Genomic DNA, 7500 nt, shown 5'->3' on the forward strand with positions numbered 1-7500 from the left:
AGCATTCTGTACCAGATAACGCCAGACTGTTTTCATTAGCTACGAGTAAATCATTGGAACCCGTGAGTGTTGGGCATTTCAAGGTTGCAGTTCTTTTTAATGTAAAGTTTTGCAGGGCCACATTAGATGTCAAACTCAAGAACATCAATTTATGCACAACAACTTTTCTCAATCCCTCATATCACCCGGATTAACCCCTACGATGGCGTATCAGTTAAGCATATTCTTTTTACCTCAAGACGATTATACTTAGCCTAGGAATGACCTCTAGGTTTGAAGGGGTTAATGAAGGCTATTTCAAACCATCCACTTAATAAAAATCCTGCACTGAATATCAAGAATAAAACAAGCATCACTGTAGGTAAGGGATTAATTAAATGTATATAAATCCCACCAGCTAAGTGCCCCCTAATCTGAAAAGAACATAAGATGGCAAGGATAAGCGAAGGAGTTAGTGAACGCTATATCGAAGCTTATCAGTTAGAAATTAATCTGTCCTAAGCTGAAGGGAACTGACTGAAGATGGCAGGAACAGACGTCATCGTGGTGAAAGGGCTAATAAAAACTCTAGTATAATCTCTCCACTTGGAATTACTGTAGTGTCCCCTAAAAAAGAAAAAAATATCCTTTGAAGATACCCCTTGGCACTGCGAGTTGAGGTGTTTGCAAATTTCTTATCCAAACGTCAGTCTTACTTAATATAGGGTGAATAACAAGCAAAAATACTGCCACGCAATTTATATCTAATTTGATAATAGACTTCTGAGGTACTAATCAGAATATATATACATAAGTTAGATAGGCAGATAGATATAGATAGGTAGATAGATAGACAGATAGATAGATAAATGGACAGGTAGACAAATAGATGGATAGAGATACAGTAGATATAGAGATGGACTGACAGAGAGAGAGATATACACCTCTTCACAACGATGCAGGTAGATAGATAGATAAATAGGTAGACAAATAAATAGATGGATAGAAGTAGATACAGAGATGAGTAGACAGAGAGATAAATATAAACCTCTTCACAACGATACCTTCAGGCATTTTCTTCTTGCTCTATCAAAACAAGTGTATTTACCTTTGAAGGAATATAGGTAACTGATGCTGTTAGTTCTAGCCTACAATGACTTCTTCACTACATGGGGTCTTATAAGCTGAACAGAAAAAAATTACGTTAGTTTAGACAATACAAAAATAATAAATCTTGGCCTGAATGGATTATTAACTTCCATATACTTTTCCACAGATCTCAAGTCACAACGGAAAGACGACGAAGAGAAAAGAAGACTAAGAGGGAAGAAGAGGAGACGGGAAGACGAAGAGAGAGGAGTAAAGGAAGAGAAGGAGAGACGAGAAGACGAAGAGAGAAGAGTAGGGAAAGAGAAAAGACGAGGAAGTGGAGGGACGATTAAGTGAAGAGAGGACTAGGAAAAGAGAAGACGAAGAGAGGAGAGGATAAAGAGAGGAAACCACAACAAGAAAACAGAAAAGAACAAAAAAGAGAGAAGACGAAGAAAAGAGAGTAACTAAAAGAAAAGCATATGAGGTAATGAGAAGATGAGACGAAGTTGGAGAGAGAGAAGAAGAAGAAGAAAAGATTAAGAAAAGAGGAAGACTTAAGCAGAAGCCAAGACTTATCTCCCTACTCAGTAACGACCTTTCCCTCTACGGCACACCACTACCCTCTCTCACATTATTTACTGTCTCTTAATATCTTTTTATCTGTTCATCTGTTTGGCTGTCCATTTGCTTACCTGTTCATCTCTCTACCTATCAGTCTATCTATTTACTTACCTGTCTGTCTACCTGGCCGTCCATAGGTTTTGGTATCTATATATCTATTATATCTTTCTATCTCTCAGTCTGTCTGTATCATTTTGCCTCTCGGTCCAACATTTTATCTGTCTTTTTAATCTTTGTATGTATTAATCTACCACAGGATCTGCACATATTTCTGACCCTAGTCAGTAAGGATCCCATCTCCCACACCGCCCTCCCTCAGATACTCCACTACATTGTCTCTCTGCCTGGTTCTCGGTCTTCCTCTCTTCTCCTCTCAACAACCCAACTGTCACAAAGCATTCTGTTCAAGCCTCTCGCTCACCACTTCGTATTAATACATTACACAGTCAAATATACCTTCATCCGTAAACGATATGCATCATCATCATCATCATCATCATCATCATCGTCATCATCATCTTGGCCTTTCTCTTATTTTATTTCCACCCAAATTTTAAGACAAAGTGAATTAGTAATTTTCTCTCTAAAAATTTGCCAAAATTTATCACAAAAATACATATCTCCAGAATTCCATATTCGTAAGCACAGTCAGTTTTCCATTTTGAGACAGACATAGAAAGTTAGAAATATATTAATAAATACGAAACAGCACTGACTTTACCGTCTTTATTGAACATTAGCAAAGTTATATATTACCTACTGGCAGAAGCTTAAGGAGAGAAAGAGAGAGAGAGAGAGAGAGAGAGAGAGAGAGAGAGTAGCGTCGGCCCAGTCACTTAGCCACTTCATTTTTCTTAGAAGTTTCATCAAAGCCTCCATTAGCTCTCAAGACGACGATAGAAACCTCAGCCATTTCCATCTTACACCCAGCTGGCGATTTTAGTGGCTTGCCATCAGCAAAATCATTCTTCACAAACCCACAGAACTCTCTCTTGCCCTTGCTACCACCAGACGATTTCTTTAACCCTCGATCTTCTGTCTTCTGAGGGAAAATTATCGCCATGAAGAACCTAGAGGACTTTGCAACTTCCAGAGGTGTACTTCATTCACCCCCAAACCATTCCCGACACTCACTCCCCTCTGAACTCTGGCATGGTAGGTCTGTATACTCGTCAGCATGGAAATTCCACACCCATTCCTCACGCTCTCCACATCACGCATTGTTCCATCATCCACAAGACTCATCATTGCAGTCTATGATTCAGTCCAGTCCACAACATAATCCACTCTTCCAAAATCCACAACACTCATCCATCCAGGCTCTGATTCAGTCCACCTTGGATGTCACTAGAAATCCTCTCCAGGCCTTCCTCTCCACTCCATTCACCCCAAACGCCACCCTTGGGGACTCAGGAGGCTCCACAAGCATCCACACCAACTCCACAACCACCGAACTGACTGGACGCGACTGGTCATCTATAATCCACACTGAGAATGATAGCCACCTTGGTCTGAACGATACTTTAGGTCCTGAACTACGTAAACCCTTGGCTTCCTACATCGTTCCAGCTGTCTTCGCTCTTATTTTCGTCGTGGGAGTTGTGGGTAAGTGAGGGGCTGGGTGAAATTACGTAGATTTAGACACCACACAGACTGTAGGACCCTTTGTAATGGCCTGACCTTAGAATGGATACAATGACCTATCTGATTACGGAAGTTGAAAATTACTGGAGTTTCAGGGGAGGACTAGAGAGAGAGAGAGAAAGGGAGAGAAAGAAGGGTACACATTCTCTCCCTCTGCGTATATACATATAGATAGATAGATAGATAGATAGATAGATTTATACATGTATCTATTTTTAGATATACATGTCATATATACTGTACATACATAGAAAAATAGATAGATATTGGTTTATGTATTGTACTTGTTTTTACATACACGTCCCAAAAATATGCATAGATAGATAGATACATACATACATAGATAGGTAGATACATAGATAGATAGATGGGTTTGTGGATATAGATATGTGTTTATGTCATAAAGACTTTGTAGTTACTTGTAGAGAAGTATATTTTAGACTTGTGGTCGAGCGGCTTTTATATCTTGTAGTAGTTTCCCCACCAGATGTCATGTAGTGACGGGAGAGGTAAAGAATAGTATGGGACTATTTTTATTTGTCTTGGAAATATTAAACAGGTATAATAGTATAAGTCCTGGGTAGCTACCTCCCTGTCTCGCTATCTCTCTCTCTCTCTCTGTTCTAAGGCTAATCTCCGTCTCGACCTCTCTCTATTTAAAAATGTAATATTACTGAATAATCACTATTTACTATGAATAATATATGTATACAATATTCATACAATTATGTTACTTTACAATATTATGTATTTCACTTAATTAGCTTATAAGTTCATTATAATGTGTATGTAGTATGTATTAATATATTATAACTATTAAATGTCGATGGTACGCCATTTTCGCGCGGCCGAGCAAATATAGGACTACATAATGGATAGATAGATAAATAGATAGATAGAGAGACAGATAGAAGCAGGAAGTCAAATGATGAGAAGGTGTTGTGTCTGCGAGAAGCGAGCAGCGCTAAACATGCTTACACGGAGGAAAGCTGACGACAGCGGCCAGTAAGGAGATGATGCAGTTAGCTGTCAGCAGTCCTCTCGTGAGAAAGGTCTGGTTGCCATGAGGAACATACGTGACGCATCCTTACTACACCAGATTTTAGGAAAGAGAGTTTAGAAGGAGACAAGCGACCCTAGAGAGAGGTCGAGACGGAGATTAGCCTTAGAACAGAGAGAGAGAGAGAGAGATAGCGAGACAGGGAGGTAGCTACCCAGGACTTATACTATTATACCTGTTTAATATTTCCAAGACAAATAAAAATAGTCCCATACTATTCTTTACCTCTCCCGTCACTACATGACATCTGGTGGGGAAACTACTACAAGATATAAAAGCCGCTCGACCACAAGTCTAAAATATACTTCTCTACAAGTAACTACAAAGTCTTTATGACATTTATTTATTTCTTTTATTTATTTATTCACTCATTCTTTTGTTCATTTATTTGGTTAAATTATTTATAAATGTAAATGAAAGATGTGTGTGTGTGTGTGTGTGTGTGTGTGTGTGTGTGTGTGTGTGTGTGTGTGTGTGTGTGTGTGTGTGTGTGTGTGTGTGTGTGTGTGTGATAACGATGCAGTTCTGGGAATGTAGTCAAAGGTGAATGTGAGAGAGTAGGAGTGTGAATGTGCGTCTGTTAGTGTGTGTGTGTGTGTGTGTGTGTGTGTGTGTGTGTGTGTGTGTGTGTTTGAGAGAGAGAGAGAGAGAGAGAGAGAGAGAGAGAGAGAGAGAGAGAGAGAGAGAGCACTTAACATTCTATAAAATGTGACCCTTGGAGACTTCACCTGAGAGTGGGAACTTCTAAGTGGGAGAGAGAGAGAAAGAGAGAGAGAGATGGGGGGGAGGGAGGGAGGCTGGGAGGAGAGAAAGAGGGAATAGGGGGGAACCAGGGAACCATGTTAATCCAACTTCGAACCAACCAACCAACTCCACTTCACCCTATCCATTATTTCGCGGCCATTCTAGTGTTAAGTATTACAGCCTGATATTAGAGGGGGGAAAAACATTAAGTGTAAGGCCCAGTAGGAAGAGGGTTAATCTCCATGTAATTAATCTATATGCTAATGTTGTTTATCGGTTGTCTTCCTCATTTAGCTACGAAATTTATCGCATTACGCTCATGGTGCATCTTCATTAAATTCCTGCTTCGTTGCTTCCTTCAGTCAATTTATTTTGCCAATTTCAGACACTTTGAATTGGAGGATTTGATATAACCTACGCGAACTTATTCCGTCCTAGAAAGTATTATGTTTTTTTTTAATCTCTTCTGAAAACAACAGGGATACAGTATAAGAAATTCGTTGTCGAGGTAAATTGGTTATCCTTATCCTATGCAATATTTCGACGTTACTTTATTATATTTATTTTCTGGAGGGTGGGCTTACATTCTACTATTTTGCTAAACTAAGGAGGGGCTTCACATAGAAAAAAAAAAATAGATTCCGTTTCCCATGACTCCCAACAGTTGAAAAAAAAAAATGTCTTTTAGAAGGATGAAACAGCAGAGAAGACACAAACGTGAGAGGAGTAGCAGTGATAGTACTGACACCCTCGGGCTCCTGTCGTCATACCCAAGCAACTAAATTCGTCTTTCGTTGGCTGGAATGAAATACTAAATTATGAATATTTTACTCCCTGAAGCCGAGGATGTCTGTATTTTTTTCTCCTGGTGTGAGTGTAGAAGTTTTCCTAGGTGTGTGTGTGTGTGTGTGTGTGTGTGTGTGTGTGTGTGTGTGTGTGTGTGTGTGTGTGTGTGTGTGTGAACAGTACAACGCAACCCATAAACGGAGTAAATGTGTTTTGAGAATAATCCCTCGAAGGTCAGGGTCATAAGGAAAAGTAAAATGCTCAGCTCTTGGCTAATTTAGGTCGTGGGTGGTGCCCCCTCCGAGAGTTCTCTCTGGTAAAGTTTATTCTAGCTAACGTCAGACAATTTTATTTTACTTTGGAATCCCTCATGGAATGAAGAGACTGATCAGTTTTATCTAAAATCCTTGGAGATCGATAGTTCTCCAAAGCTCAGTTAAATCGTGTGGAGTTAATAAGAAATATATGCGAAAGAATAACGTAGATGGCCTCTCAATAGGGTGAAATCTTGGGTATTTCATTCTTGCTCTGCCCTGACGATTTTACTCGGTCGAAGTTAGGTTATTATCCCTCTATAGCCAGATGCCACAATCCTGTAAGAGGTGGCCGTTTGTCTTTGAGTTAGTTGTTTTACGGGAAGGGGCACAAACCCTGCGCTAACTAACTTGTTGACATGTAGGGAACACGTATGGGTTGGTTATATGGTTGCCACCCAGCGTTGTAAATGATTTCCTGGCTTACAGGAAACCGTTAGGCTTATCACTCAATGTAGAGCCACCTTAAAGTTAAAGAAGAAGAATAAAAAGTGACACGAAAAATGAGAGGAAAAAGGAATGGAGGAGGGCAGACACAGACAAAGAATGAAAAAGGTGCAGGAAGAAGCAGGCAACACTACATCAAGTGGGTGGATGATGGTCGCCACCACTATTTCAACTCTTGTATTCACTCCATCCCAAGCCATAGCTCACCTACCCATCTTTTGAACTCAGTTACTTACTCCATCCCTGTCACTAACTCACGGCCCCTTTCTTTTGAACTCTTGTACTCCCACTATCCATGCCACTAACCCAGTCACCTCCTTCTCGTTCTTTCTACAGGTAATGGCACGCTGGTCCTGATTTTGGCCAGAAACCGAAGTCTCCGCTCAGTGCCAAACATCTACATCATCTCCTTGGCCTTTGGGGATCTCCTGGTTCTCCTCTTCACCGTCCCTTTTGTCTCCACGATATACTTCATAGAGTCCTGGCCTTTCGGGGACCTGATGTGCAGACTGACTGAGTTTTTGATGAACGTGTCGGTGGGAGTGACTGTGTTTACGCTGACGGCACTCTCAGCTGACCGATACCTGGCCATTGTGTCCACTGTGAGAAGGGTAGGTGGTGGCAGGTAGATGGGTGGATATATAGATGAAAGAACAAATAGATGAAAAGATAGCAGGTTGTTAGATTAATGCTTTGAGAGAGAGAGAGAGAGAGAGAGAGAGTGTGTGTGTGTGTGTGTGTGTGTGTGTGTGTGTGTGTGTGTGTGTGTGTGTTTCCATGTGTAGGCTATATGAATGTGTAGTGTATGTGTGA

The 7500-nt window shown here is 40.5% G+C and overlaps 1 pseudogene; it reads left to right on the forward strand.

Annotated features, from left to right (window-relative positions):
* The first annotated feature begins 2753 nt into the window (after positions 1-2753).
* Positions 2754-7500, forward strand: part of LOC145407833 (neuropeptide CCHamide-1 receptor pseudogene) — a 7413-nt pseudogene continuing 2666 nt past the window's right edge.

This window comes from Coenobita brevimanus, chromosome 74 (genome assembly GCF_032717465.1).
Source record: "Coenobita brevimanus isolate Jiangsu-jjx chromosome 74, ASM3271746v2, whole genome shotgun sequence".
Taxonomy (NCBI): Eukaryota; Metazoa; Arthropoda; class Malacostraca; order Decapoda; family Coenobitidae; genus Coenobita; species Coenobita brevimanus.